The sequence below is a fragment of the Schistocerca serialis genome, chromosome 12 (genome assembly GCF_023864345.2).
Source record: "Schistocerca serialis cubense isolate TAMUIC-IGC-003099 chromosome 12, iqSchSeri2.2, whole genome shotgun sequence".
Taxonomy (NCBI): Eukaryota; Metazoa; Arthropoda; class Insecta; order Orthoptera; family Acrididae; genus Schistocerca; species Schistocerca serialis.
The window spans coordinates 71,368,468-71,384,120 of NC_064649.1; the positions used below are offsets into that span (position 1 = coordinate 71,368,468).

At 44.2% G+C, this 15,653-nt stretch overlaps 1 long non-coding RNA gene across 1 annotated transcript in view; it reads left to right on the forward strand.

Moving 5' to 3' along the window:
• LOC126428222 (uncharacterized) overlaps window positions 1–11,220 on the forward strand; it is a 207,509-nt gene extending 196,289 nt beyond the window's left edge. The window contains exon 3 of the long non-coding RNA XR_007576797.1: window positions 11,164–11,220. This is a non-coding gene — a long non-coding RNA (uncharacterized LOC126428222). The remainder of the gene's footprint in view (window positions 1–11,163) is intronic.
• The last annotated feature ends 4,433 nt before the right edge of the window (window positions 11,221–15,653 follow it).

A 15,653-nucleotide genomic window follows, 5' to 3' on the forward strand; every position in this document is an offset into this window, starting at 1 on the left:
TGGCTATCCATGCACGACTCACTGCCAGAAACAGAAGTCCATATGTCCCAGCATCCCAGCCTGTTCTCGTACACACATTATGTACTTGCTGCACACGTGTGCATATCTGAAGGAACATTGTGTCGTTCTTCTTCCACAAGACAGGCGGATTTGTGTCGAGGTCCGGTGAACTGGCCAATCTGTGGATGGTTTTTAGGCGGTTTTCCATCTGTCTCAGCAAATGCGGGCTGGTTCCCCTTATTCCTCCTCAGTTACACTATTTCGGCGATTGCTGTGCAAACAAGTTCTCCATGTACATGTACACCACCATTACTCTACCACACGAACACAGGGGTTACACACGTTTGGTGTGAGACGTTCCCTGGGGGGGTCCACCTGGGGCCGAACCGCACAATATCCCTGGGTTCGGTGTCGGGCGGCGGAGGGGTGAAGTGGACTGCGGTAGTCGTCGTGGGGTTATGGACCACTGCAGCTGCGGCGGGGACGGAACCTCTCCGTCGTTTCTAGGTCCCAGGTTAACATACAATACAATACAACACAATACCAGGCAGCGACTGTCAATTAAAAGACGGTATTGCAGTGACTGTGTTATTCCGAATTACGACACAGTGTTCCTTCAGACATGCCTTGAGTCGTGTAAGAATAGCCAAATGGTAAAGCGACTGCTTGCAAAACGCGCGAAATTCGGGTTCGAGTCCCGGTCTGGCACAAGCTTTCATTGTCATCATCCCGTTCTACAACTGGTGGTTGTTCATATTCGCAACAGCGAATACATTTCTTGTATTTCATAACGGCTGTAGTCGCCACAGTACCTGTTTCTTTGGATGTCGTTCTTCTTAACAAAAGTGGCACTACGACATCGTATTTCTCCTGATAATTAACTGAAAAGAACAGTGGCTCTATAGTGAGCCAGATATAAGCCTCGGAGTGCAAAAAGGAAGAAAACAAGAAAAGAAAACTAAAACTTTGTGTTCTGCCTTACAGCACGTCTCGTCATGGGGGAAGCCTCGTCAGAGAGGTCCACCGCCTAGGGAAGTGATTCCAGTTGTGGTTTTCCGTTGCCTTCCAATGATGATGATGAAATGATAACGAGGACAACACAAAACTCAGTCCCTGAGTGGAGAAAATCTGTGACCCAGGCGGGAATCGAACCCGGTCCCATTAGCGTAAAAGACCGCAGCGCTGAACACTCAGCCATCAGGGCGGACCAGAGTAAAGAAGCAACTAGTGAACCAAGTACAGAATGGCAAGTATAAGTTTTACGGTGGTTTCAACGTCATTACCATGTTATCTGGGTTGCAAGAGACTAGTAATGTTTCTTTCTCGGGGTTATGACAGTTGTGTAAAGACTACTCACTGCGTGCTGAAGGACTGGTCTACACGTTATTGGACCGATCTACAAAAGAGAGTGCTGTTCAGGAACTACATGTAAGATCTTAAATTTATACCGCATAGTGTAAATTTGAAACTGCCGTAGGCAAAAGAGTTTTTAAAAACAGAGTGGACCAGACGACGCAAATAATATTCCGTTTTAGACGCGTATGAAATGCGTCTCAATGAAACCGACAAAGTGAGGTAGTTTTCTTTGCGCCGCCGGTGAGCTGAGTACTTAGGGATGAACCTCACAGTAAAATTCTCACAGACTCTTAGAGGCAAATTTGATGTACTTTGTTCAAGGATCATATACTGCCACGAATGGCTAATTGAGATGGGCCAGCTTCAGAATCCGATGGTCTCGGAAACGGCGAAGCTGATCGGCTGTTCGTGTGCTAACTTCGTTAGCGCCCATGGAAAGTGGTTGAAAGACGGAGAAACCATGAATCGGCGACAAGGTGTTGGACGTCCACGCCTCGTCACAGAACATGAAGGCTGGAGGCTTGCACTCTCTATAGATCAGGACCGGATCCTTCGAATTCAAGCAACAAAAAACTGCGAGATTTCGACGGAAAATTATCACCAGTGGTGTGGAAACGCAGGTCTGATTGTCGGCCGCTGTGGCCGAGCGGTTCTAGGCGCTTCAGTCTGAAACCGCGCTGCTGATACGGTCGCAGGTTCGAATCCTGCCTCAGGCATGGATGTGTGTGATGTCCTGAGCTTAGTTTGGTTTAAATAGTTCTAAGTCTAGGGGACTGATGATCTCTGATGTTAAGTCGCTTAGTGCTTAGAGCTATGCAGAGCAGGTCTGATTAGTGCGGTCCTTCCTCGAAAATTGTGATGCTGTAAACAATGATGATGGAAACGTAACACCCAGAGAACTCAAAGCAGAATTGGAGGTACCAGAAATGTGACGAGAAGTAATGTTAGCTGAGAACTGCCAGACACCAAGCAGACGTCAACTGTTCGTCAGAAATAAGTATCTTCTGAAGTGCCCCAGAGAACTGTGATAGGACATCTGTTATTTCTGTATATACAAATGGTCTGGCGGCTGTTTCCTGGTGATGCCGTGGTGTATGGAAAGGTGTCGAAGTTGAGTGACTGTAGGAGGATACGAGATGACTTAGGCAAAATTTCTAGTTGGTGTGACGAATGGCAACTAGCTCTAAATGTAGAAAAATATAAGTTAATGCGGATGAGTAGGAAGAACAAACCTGCAATCATACAATGTAGGCTTTCATCGCCGATGTTGTCTTCAGAGGTCACAGTGGTGTGCTGTTTGAAACAGTGAAGTCGATTAAATATTTAGGCCCAACATTTCAAATCGATATGGAATGGAACGGCTGTGTGAGGATTGTGGTACGGAAGGCAAATGTTCGACTTCAGTTTATTGGGAGATTTTCAGGAAAATGCGATTGTCTATAAAGGAGACCACATTTAGGACGACCCGCCAGAGTAGCAGTAAGCGCTAATGCGCTATTTCCTGGACTTGGCTATGCGCGCTGGCCCCGGATCGAATCCACCTGGTGGACTAATGACGAGAACCGGTGTGCCAGCCAGCCTGCATGTGGTTTTTACGCGGTTTCCACATCCTGCTAGGTGAATACCAGGCTGGTCCCCATGTTCCACCTCAGTTACATGACTGGCAGACATTTGACACACGTTCGTACTATTCCATGGTTTACACTATACAGAGACAGTTGGGGTACAAACATTCCGTTCCTGGTGAGGGGGGGGGGGGGGGCGAATGGGGTGGCGCCCGCATCTCGTGGTCGTGCGGTAGCGTTCTCGCTTCCCACGCCCGGGTTCCCGGGTTCGATTCCCGGCGGGGTCAGGGATTTTCTCTGCCTCGTGATGGCTGGGTGTTGTGTGCTGTCCTTAGGTTAGTTAGGTTTAAGTAGTTCTAAGTTCTAGGGGACTTATGACCACAGCAGTTGAGTCCCATAGTGCTCAGAGCCATTTTTGAATGGGGTGGCGACAGGAAGGGCATGCAGCCACCCCTTAAAATTACCAAGCCAAATCCGGTTAACCATAACAACAGACCCCATCAGTCGGGATAAATGCTTGAAAAGAGGGAGAGACCCCTTATAGGACACTAGTGTGACTCATCGCTCATTATTGTTCGACTGTCTGTCATCTGCACCATGTCGGATTAGAGGAAGACATCGAAGCAATTCGAGGGCAGGCTAATAGATTTCTTACCGGTAGCTTCGATCAACATGAAGGTATTATGGAGATGCTTCAGGAACTGAAATGGGAATTCTTAGAGGGAAGGAGACGTTCTTTTTGTCCGCAGCTCGTAGTCGTGCGGTAGCGTTCTCGCTTCCCACGCCCGGGTTCCCGGGTTCGATTCCCGGCGGGGTCAGGGATTTTCTCTGCCTCGTGATGACTGGGTGTTGTGTGCTGTCCTTAGGTTAGTTAGGTTTAAGTAGTTCTAAGTTCTAGGGGACTGATGACCATAGATGTTAAGTCCCATAGTGCTCAGAGCCATTTTTTGAACGTTGTTTTTGAGGAGTACTGTTGGGGAAGTTTGGAGAACCTGCATTTGAAGCAGATTGGAGGACGATTATACTGCCACCTACGTACATTTCGCGTAAGGACCACTAAGATAAATTGGGAGATTATAGGGGCCATACGGAGGCATATACATAGACAGTCGTTTTTTCCCTCGCTCTGTTTGCGAGTGGAACAGGAAAGGAACTGTCTAGTAGTGGTACACGGTACCCTCCGCAACGCACCATATGGCAGCTTGAAGAGTACGTATGTATTCGTAGGTATAAATGTAGAGAATCATCAGCAGAAGCCTACAAACGTCGGGGAAAGAGGCTAAATCTTTATTGGCCTTCTCTGTACAGATAACGGAAACGTAAAGCTAATTTTTATTTATTTGCACGTGAAGTTCCGTAGGACCAAATTGAGGAGAAAATCTCCAAGATAGTGGAACGTGTCAGTGCATGAAATTACAACATAAAAGTGATAACTGATGAAAATAAAATGTTTATGAACCCGAAAAAAGTCAAGCTGTAAGTTGAAGTAAACACAATCAGCAATACAATAAGAATAAGCTTAATTTTTCAAGGAACTCCTCGACAGAACAGAAGGAGTAACGGATGAGGAATCTCTTAAGTTTCGATTTGAAAGCGCGTGGATTAGTGCTAAGATTTTTTAATTCTTGAGGTAACTTATTGAAAATGGATGCAGCAGTATACTGCACACCTTTCTGGACAAGAGTTAAGGAAGTCCGATCCAAATGCAGGTTTGATTTCTGACGAGTATTAAATGAGTGAAAGCTGCTTATTCTTGGGAATAAGCTAATACTGTTATTAAGAAATGACAGTAAGAAATATATATAGAGAGAGGCGAATGTCCAAATGCCCAGACTCGTGAACAGGGGTCGACAAGAGGTTCGTGAACTTACACCAGTTATTGCTGGAACTGCCCGTTCCTGAGCTACAAATATCCTTTAGAATAGGAAGAGTTACCCCAAAATATAATACCATACGACATAGGCGAATGAAAATAAGCCAAGTAGACTAATTTTTGTGTCGAACAAGCACTCATTTCAGGTATCGTTCGATTAGTAAAAATGGCAGCATTAAATCTTTGAACAAGATCCAGAGCGTGGGCTTCCCATGACAGTTTACTATCTGAACACCTAGAAATTTGAACTGCTCAGTTTCACTAATCATATGCCCATTCTGTGAAATTAAAACGTCAGGTTTGTTGAATTGTGTGTTAGAAACTGTAAAAACTGAGTCTTACTGTGATTTAGCGTTAGTTTATTTTCTACAAGCCATGAAGTTATGTCATGAACTGCACTATTTGAAACAGATCCAGTGTTGCACACAACATCCTTTACTACCAAGCTAGTGTCATCAGCAAACATAAATATTTTAGAGTTACCCATAACAATAGAGGGCGTATCATTTATATAAATAAGGAACAGGAGTGGCCCCAACACTGATCCCTGGGGCTACCCCCCCCCCCCCCCCCACTTGACCGTACCTCACTCGGACCCCACATCACAGCCATTCTCAACACTGTGAATAATGATCGTTTGCTGTCTGTTGCTAAAGTAAGAGGTGAACCAATTGTGAGCTACTCCCCGTATTCCGCAATGGTCCAACTTCTCGGCCAGTATTTTGCAATCAACACAATCAAACGCCTTATCTAAATCAAAAACTATGCCTAGCGTTCGAAACCTTTTGTTTAATCCATCCAGTACCTCACAGATAAAAAAAGAATATAGCATTTTCAGTTGTTAAAAGATTTCCAAAGGCGAACTGTACATTTGATAGCAAATCGTGTGATATAAAATGATATACGTCTATTCTCTGCTGAGGGTCATATCGAAAAGCTGCTATTCTTGCGGCCTTCACTCTGAAAACAGGTTTAATGTAGCTCTCAACGATAGTCTACCTTTTCAATGCCCCTTCATCTGTACGCAGCTACTGCAACCTACAGCTATCTCAGCCCACTTACTCCAGTCAGGCCTTGATCTTCATCTACAATTTATGCTCCACCTCCCTCCCACCCAAGATTCTGCCCATTGCGAAATTAACTAGCCTAATCCTTAATGTCTCAGGATGTTGAAACTTCTCCTTGGGAGAACTACTGTGCTGGTAAACCTCTTACGCTATCTGTTTTTCAAACAGCTGAGCAAAACTGAACGTACTCACTCATTTTTCTCTTTACTTATTCTGATCATAGCTAAACTGACACACAATATTTTTAGCGCAACGCAATCTGACTTTCAATAATTCCTACAAAAGAATGGCCCTGACTAACAATAACCTATACCTTTCATGAATCACTTACCTCACAAAAATCTTCGTTACTCGAACTACTGCAATACAGCGAGCGCCAATACTGCCAGCTAAATAAAAGATTCTAACTACTGAAGGCACTAACCACTGATAGGAATAGTTAGCAAATGAAAGATTTTGATGGAGAACAAACATTGTATTTACCTTAATAGTGTTCAAAAGTCATCGTATATACAATTAATGATAATCCTGATCGTTCATCACAGTAGTAGCTACATTGCACAAAGTTTGATCAGTGAAAGAAAATGCACACGGAAGTAATGGATTTCCATGCTGCAGTCTTTAAGAAGTAGTGTTGTTCTTCCAATGGAAAGACAGTACTATCTCTTGACATGCAGACAGGTAATGGGCTACTACAGAGCAAACCCACAGCAGAGTCAGTCGACGTTTTGATGAATATTGGTAGGTCGGTCATCACAGAGCAGACTCACTGTAGTCCTGGTAGAGATTGTGGTATTGGTGTGCCACCAGAGGTGCAGACCCACTGCAGTCCTTGTAGAAATAATGGTATTGGTGGGCCATTAAAGTTGCAGACCCACTGTAGTCCTTGTAGGGGTGGCCAGCAGCCATGTGTTGCAATTGAATAGATGCACAGTCACCATCGAAGAGTCTTGCGGGTAATATGGCAAGTCCGTAAACCACCACTTGTGCACTCACAAACTTTTTTGGAATGTCCTTAGAACCATCAGTGCTGTTAACCAGACCCTTGCTGAACAACACACGTGCAAGCACTAACAGTCCCCCCCCCCCCCTTTTTATTAAGAACAAACAATGTATTTATCTTAATAGTGGTATATATACAAAATCAGTTCATGACATCGAGTCTTACAAATTTCGTTTTTCTGACAGACACACGTCCAGATCGTCCGCTCTCAAAACTCTGCCATCTCCCTCCCCACATCCACCACTGCTGGCGGCTCACCTCCAACTGCACAACGATACGCGTTGTTCACATCCAGCTGCCCAACACTACTCAAGCTAATATTCCAACAATGAGTCCAACCAGGCACAGTGCAGTCAGCGATTTTCATACAGAGCACCGCGTGGCGTTACCAACATAAAAACCTAAATAGCCTACTTACAGTGTGTTCTATCAACAGTTCAGGCAGCCAGCGTTAGTTTCAAGTAACTAACGATTGCGAGAAATTACAGTCTGCTTGCAGCGCTGAAACTGATTTCCTTTTCTGTCTTGAGTTTTCTCGAAGATGTTGGCCTTAATCGCCTTCAAGAAAGCTATCTTTGATTTAGTTCTGCGGCAGATTGTTGACAGCCGTTTCCTAGATACATTGCACATCACAAGGTTGTGGTTAGGTTAGGACGTGAGTTTCACTTTAGGGTACAAAACGCGTCGTCTGTCGCAGTTCAGTCACCGGTCACTTAAAATTTGCTGTCGACAGGTAATCTCGCGTTTCAGACACATCTCATAGCGGCCACTTCCAATATTGCTCTGCTTTATTAACAGCATTTGTGAAAACACCAGCCGTGTTTGTGTGTCACCTATAACCGAGCGGTAGCAGGCAGCCGATGTGGCAACACTGAAGCGAGAAGTGACAGACGTCAGCTGTCAAGTAATTTTAATCGGACTATAGAATAGAAGTGGGCGCGGCAGTAAGATCGCATCACACATTTAATTATTTTTCAGGCAATTCGAATGTGATTTCACCATTGAAACAATGAGAACTTATCTGTTCTACTGATAAATTACAAGTACACTACTGGCCATTAAAATTGCTACACCACGAAGATGACGTGCAAAAGACGCGAAATTTAACCGACAGGAAGAAAATGCTGTGATTTGGAAACGATTAGCTTTTCAGAGCATACACACAAGGCTGGCGCCGGTGGCGACGCCTACAACGTGCTGACATAAGGAAAGTTTCCAACCGATTTCTCATACACAAACAGCAGTTGACCGGCGTTGCCTGGTGAAATGTTGTTGTGATGCCTCGTGTAAGGAGGAGAAATGCGTACCATCACGTTTCCGACTTTGATAAAGGTCGGATTGTACCCTAACCACGATTGCGGTTTATCGTATCGCGTCATTGCTGCCCGCGTTGGTCCAGATCCAATGACTGTTAGCAGAACATGGAATCGGTGGGTTCAGGAGGGTAATACGGAACGCCATGCTGGATCCGAACGACCTCGTATCACTAGCAGTCGAGATGACAGGCATCTTATCCGCATGGCTGTAACGGATCGTGCAGCCACATCTCGATCCCTGAGACAACAGGTGGGGACGTTTGCAAGACAACAACCATCTGCACGAACAGTTCGACGACGTTTGCAGCAGCATGCACTATCAGCTCGGAGACCGTGGCTGCGGTTACCCTTGACGCTGCATCACAGACAGGAGCGCCTGCGATGGTGTACTCAACGACGAACCTAGGTGCACGAATGGCAGAACGTCATTTTTTCGGATGAATCCAGGTTCTGTTTACAGCATCATGATGGTGGCATCCATGTTTGGCGACATTGCGGTGAACGCACATTGGAAGCGTGTATTCGTCATCGCCATACTGCCGTATCACCCGACGTGATGGCATGGACCCGTGGCTCTACCCCTCATTCGATCCCTGCGAAACCCTACATTTCAGCAGGATAATGCACAGCAGCATGTTGCAGGTCCTGTATGTGCCTTTCTGGGTAAAGAAAATGTTCGACTGCTGCCCTGCCCTGCACATTTTCCAGATCTCTTACCAATTGGAAAGGTCGGGTCAATGGTGGCCGATCAACTGGCTCGTCACAATACGCCACTCTTGATGAACTGTGGTATCGTGTTGAAGCTGCATGGGCAGCTGTACCTGTACACGCCATGCAAGCTCTGTTTGACTCAATGCCCAGGCGTATCAAGGCTGTTATTACGACCAGAGGTGGTTGTTCTGGGTACTGATTTCTCAGGATCTATGCACTCAAATTGCTTGAAAATGTAATCACATGTCAGCTCTAGTATAGTATATTTGTCCAATGAATACCTGTTTATCATCTGCATTTCTTCTTGGTGTAGCAATTTTAATGGCCAGTAGTGTAAATTTGAAAATTGACATTTTTGGCCAGTTTTAGTAACGTCCTCCTTAAAGGATAGGGGCGCGGACAGGGGATTATTGGTGGTTAGAGAATACCGTATTCCCTTCATTAGCCCTCAGTTGGCGTTCCATTGGCGGACCCCCGATTTCGAGGGTAGAAGCGGACTAACTTTCCTCCCCCGCTTCCGCTGCCAGGGCTAACCTGCCAAAAATGGAGTCGCTATCTGCAGACAGTCCGCGGGCCGGAATTAATGTGAGGGATATTAATTGATTCCCTGGCAGGGTGACAGCGCCCCGTCGGGTCGGACTGCGTGTATTTGCTTGCCGGCCCGGCGGTCGTCGGCGTCCACCAACCACGCGACGCCGCCTGCGTTAATGAATTCGCGAGCTGATAGCAGGATCAGGGTTCGCGGTTGGCTTCACTCGCTGCCCCATTGTTTTGACCGTCGAGCGGGTCGGCATTATCAGGAGAGCGACTCCGCCGCGCCGCCATGAAAAACGGACGCCGCAGCCCGGGCCGCGCTTGTCGACTTGTTTCTCGCCGCATTGTCGCTCGTGGTTTCCACACAGAAGTGGCTGACACGGAAACAAGAGAATGCGAACAGTGATTCTGACGTCCCACACCATAAACAATTACCTAAAAAAAATCTTTCGTAAGAGAAATACCGATCCAGATAAGACAAGAGTACTAGCTTTAAAACGCAAAAAGATGTAGAAGTACTGAGATCCATAAACGTACCAAGTTTTCACTCTCCAGGGACGTTTGTGCCAATTTTTAACTTCACGATACCGGGCTCGCTATCAAACCCAGAACTTCTCCTTTCGCCAGCCGAAGTTGCCGTGCGGTTATAGGCGCTGCAGTCTGGAACCGCGAGAGCGCTACGGTCGCAGGTTCGAATCCTGCCTCGGGCATTTATGTGTGTGATGTCCTTAGGTTAGTTGGGTTTAACTAGTTCCAAGTTCTAGGGGACCAATGACCTCAGCAGTTGAGTCCCATAGTGCTCAGAGCCATTTGAACCATTTGAACTTCTCCTTTGAAAGGAAAATATTAGTTTCTGATACAGGGGCTTACTTTCCTATCACATGTACCTCTTTCGTTCACTTACGACGTACCCCAGGCGTTGTGCATTTCCAGCAAGACAATGCGCCACCTCCATCACATGCTCCTGTTTTGTTTGCTTACGAGGACCTGCAGGTACTGCGTACTTTGAGGAAAACAATGCACCACCTCATCGCTTCCTGATTATCACTCAATGGCTTGTGGAGCTGTGGAACAATAGTCGAGCATCTCAAAGAGATATTCGGTTTTTAGTTTTCTGATTTCTTCGCCGGCCAGTGTGGCCGAACTGTTCTAGGCTCTTCAGTCTGGAACCACGTGACCGCTACTGTCGCAGATTCGAATCCTGCCTCGGGCATTGATGTGTGTGATGTCCTTTGGTTAGTTAGGTTTAAGTAGTTCTAAGTTCTAGGGAACTGATGACCTCAGGTGTTGTCCCATGGTGCTCAGAGCCATTTGATCCTTTTTTTCTGTTTTCTTCAACCTCTGGAGTCCAAATATGTGTTACACACTATAGAGATTGTCTGGCAGCTTACATTGTTGAACAGCGCATCCTTCGTGATTAACCTCAAGGAACAAATATGAATACACTGTGGGTTCGCAAATGTGACCTATGGAGAGAGATGCTCACGCTCCGACTCCATGTGAGGACATTTAGGGGGCTCTTATTAAGTCCTCCACACTGTATTGGACTCCCAAGAGCACAAATCATCTGTAATCTTAAGAATTTGCATGTTACTTTGTACTAAAATGCATGATATACGCTATTTTCAGTCACACATGTCCTTGTTAGTATTAGTACTCATTGTTGAAGAGGTAGTAGTAATTTTATTCACCTCTGGATCACTATTACAACAATATTGAAAATGTCATGATATTACAGTTTCAGGTCGTCCGCGTCGGTAGTGTGGGGTCAGCATGGCTGAACTCCGACCGAAAGGATTCCTAGCAGGGTCACCGACTTCCTGCACTTGCGGACTGGGTGCTGCGTTGTCCTCGTCAACATTTCGTCATCAACACGCACATCGCCTGATTGGCGTTACAAAGACTTGCAGTGGTTGGCGAACCGCCCAACGACAGAGAGAGCGAGTTTCAGAACAAAAAATTGTAATTCATGTACAAAGGCATATACATACATACAGATCTAGTTTGACAAAGGTGAGTCAGGCATAAGGATTTGGCCTTACAGAAGGAACCAGCCTTGGGAAACGACAGGGACCCTAGATAAGGATTGTCGTATGGAGACTAGATCCTCCTTACTCATGAATTCAAAGTCACTCAGTTTAAAACAGTGATATCTGGTCCGGTTCATCACTACTGTACGGTAGTGTCTTGCTTGTACATTCTTCCAATAAAGTTATCTCATAACATAAAAAGCTATTGCCAACCATTAACTTCCCAGCACCAAATACTCCACACAGGACATACACTACACACACATTTCATATAACGTACAAATTAAAAAAAAAAACTATTCCTGACACACCTTGATAGCAGAGAACTTTAAAACATCTGCTACCATGACACGGGAGGCTTATTGTCCCTGGATTGACTCAACCTCCTGCATTAACGATGGGCTCTGTACGCTACGATATAGTTTTTAGGAAGTTTACCACATCTACCATGACAAATTTTTGGCGAGTTCCCACGCCCCTCCTCAGATGTACTATACGCAAACACTTTGTAAAGCATTGTCAGATATGACCACATGATGCAGGCTAGACACAGACAGAAGGAGTACACAGATTCCTCCCTTTGGTGGGGTGGGTGCGAGCTTCCTATATATGGGTAATGTTGGTTCACTAGTTGTTGTTGTTGTTGTGGTCTTCAGTCCTGAGACTGGTTTGATGCAGCTCTCCATGCTACTCTATCCTGTGCAAGCTTCTTCATCTCCCAGTACTTACTGCTACCTACATCCTTCTGAATCTGCTTAGTGTATCCATCTCTTGGTCTCCCTCTACGATTTTTACCCTCCACGCTGCCCTCCAATGCTAAATTTGTGATCCCTTGATGCCTCAAAACATGTCCTACCAACCGATCCCTTCTTCTAGTCAAGTTGTGCCACAAACTTTTCTTCTCCCCAATCCTATTCAATACCTCCTCATTAGTTACGTGATCTACCCACCTTATCTTCAGCATTCTTCTGTAGCACCACATTTCGAAAGCTTCTATTCTCTTCTTGTCCAAACTGGTTATCGTCCATGTTTCACTTCCATACATGGCTACACTCCATACAAATACTTTCAGAAACGACTTCCTGACACTTAAATCTATACTCGATGTTAACAAATTTCTCTTTTTCAGAAACGATTTCCTTGCCATTGCCAGTCTACATTTTATATCCTCTCTACTTCGACCATCGTCAGTTATTTTACTCCCTAAATAGCAAAACTCCTTTACTACTTTAAGTGTCTCATTTCCTAATCTAATCCCCTCAGCATCACCCGATTTAATTTGACTACATTCCATTATCCTCGTTTTGCTTTTGTTGATGTTCATCTTATATCCTCCTTTCAAGACACTGTCCATTCCGTTCAACTGCTCTTCCAAGTCCTTTGCTGTCTGTGACAGAATTACAATGTCATGGCAAACCTCAAAGATTTTACTTCTTCTCCATGAATTTTAATACCTACTCCGAATATTTCTTTTTTTTCCTTTACTGCTTGCTCAATATACAGACTGAATAACATCGGGGAGAGGCTACAACCCTGTCTCACTCCTTTCCCAACCACTGCTTCCCTTTCATGCCCCTCGACTCTTATAACTGCCATCTGGTTTCTGTACAAATTGTAAATAGCCTTTCGCTCCCTGTATTTTACCCCTGCCACCTTCAGAATTTGAAAGAGAGTATTCCAGTTAACGTTGTCAAAAGCTTTCTCTAAGTCTACAAATGCTAGAAACGTAGGTTTGCCTTTTCTTAATCTTTCTTCTAAGATAAGTCGTAAGGTTAGTATTGCCTCACGTGTTCCAACATTTCTACGGAATCCAAACTGATCTTCCCCGAGGTCTGCTTCTACCAGTTTTTCCATTCGTCTGTAAAGAATTCGCGTTAGTATTTTGCAGTTATTAAACTGATAGTTCTGTAATTTTCACATCTGTCAACACCTGCTTTCTTTGGGATTGGATCTTTATGTTTTCACACCACTTATACAGAGATGTATTATTTTCAAACAGTGTTCAGTACTTAGGCGATTCTACAAAATCGGAAATGAGAGATGAGTTCAGATCATCACAACAGCTGCAGACTGTAGAAACTTTCAATCAAATAAAAGCAAAAAATTTTTCGAAGTTAAATGTTGTTTCTATTTTTGAGTAAGTAATTTAAATTAAATTAATGATATGTAATGCATTTTTCCCTTCCTTCGCCTGTCCAAGATGGGAAGCAATACAACACAATATTGATTTGAAACTATTTTTGCTACCAGTGTATAAAATAGGTTTCGTAAATGCAGCTTTATTCAGTTGCACCCTTTCATGTTAATGTTAGGTTTGCTGCTGTACCAGTTTGAAAAAGGTGTTGAGGAGTAAACGTATTCTCAAACTAATTGCCATACTGTACATACACACAAATTATGAAGTCGTATCCATCAAATTAAATTAAACAAAAGTTAACTGGACATTTTTCACATAAATTATTTCAAAAAGAATTTTAACAACATAATTACATAAAATATCTATCAGTTTATTTATTTATAAATCAGTTTATGCAGTACCACAAAGTGAAGATAAAGAAGTTAAGAAGAAAACAAACATTTCACAAGCAAGGTTCAAGGTTCTACTACAGTTTCAACTGCTGCTGAGTCTGGTGGTATAAAATGCTTCACATTATCACATCAATAATGTCATATTCATTGATCATCGAGGTATGTATGTTGAGCTTTTCTTTTTGGGTCATCAGTCTTCTGACTGGTGTGATACAACCCGCCACGAAATCCTCTTGTGTGCCAATATCTCCATCTCAGAGCAGGACTTGCAACCCACGTCCTCAATTATTTGGTGTATGTATTCCAGTCTCTGCCTTTTTCTACAGCTTTTGCCCTCTACAGTTCCCTCTAGTACCTTGGAATTTATTCCCCCATGTCTTAACAGATGTCCTATCATCCTGTCCCTTCTCCTTAACAGTGTGTTCCACATATTCCATTTCTTTCCGGTTCTGCACAGAGCCCCCTCATTCCTCACCTTATCAGTCCATCTAATTTTCAACATTCGTCTGTAGCACGACATCTCAAATGATTCGATTCTCTTCTGTTTCGGTTTTCCCGCAGTCCATATTTCACTACCATACAGTGCTGTACTCCAGACATAGGGGGTACGTTCTCAGAAACTTCCTCAAATTAAGGCCTATGTTTGATACTAGTAGACTTCTCTTGTCCAGGAATACCCTTTTTGCCATTGCTAGTCTGCTTTTGATGTCCTCCTTGCTCCGTCCGGGCCGGCCGCTGTGGTCGAGGGATTCTAGGCGCTTCAGTACGGAGCCACGCGGTTGCTACGGTCATAGGTTCGAACCCTGCCTCGGTCATGGATGTGTGTGATGTCCTTAGGTTGGTTTGGTTTAAGTAGTTCTAGGTGTAGGGAATTGATGACTTCAGATGTTAAGTCGCATAGTGCTTAGAGCCATTTTGAACCATTTGAAGCTCCATCCATCATTGGTTATTTTAATGCCTAGGTAGCTGAATTCCTTAACTTCATATACTTCGTGACCATCAATCGTGATGTTAAGTTTCTCGTTGTTCTCATTTCTGCTACTTCTCATTACTTTCGTCTTTCTTCGATTTGCTCTCAAACCATACTGTGTACTCATTAGACTGTTCATTCCGTTCAGCACATCATGTAAATCTTCTTCACTTTCATTGAGGATAGCAGTGTCATCAACGAATTCTGTCATTGATATCATTTCACCTTGAATTTCAATTCCACTCCTGAAGCTTTTTTTCCCCTTCATTCCTTCTTCAATGTACAGACTGAACAGTAGGGAGGAAAGACTACATCCCTGTTTCACACCCTTTTTAATCCGTCCACTTTTATTATTCCCTCTTGTCTGTTGTACATATTCTATCTATCCGTCTCTCCCTATAGCTTACCCCAATTTTTGTCAGAATTTCGAACATCTTGCACCATTTTACATTGTCGAAGGCTTTTTCTATGTCGACAAATCCTATGACCGTGCCTTGATTTTTCTTTAGTCTTGCTTCCATTATCAATCGCAACGTCAGAATGGTCTCTCTGGGGCCTTAACCGTTTGTAAAGCGAAACTTATCGTCATCTAGCATATCCTCAGTTTTCTTTCCCACTCTTCTGTGTATTATTCTTGTCAGCAATTTGGATGCATGAGGTGTTAAGCTGATTGTGCGATAATTCTCGCACTCGTCAGCT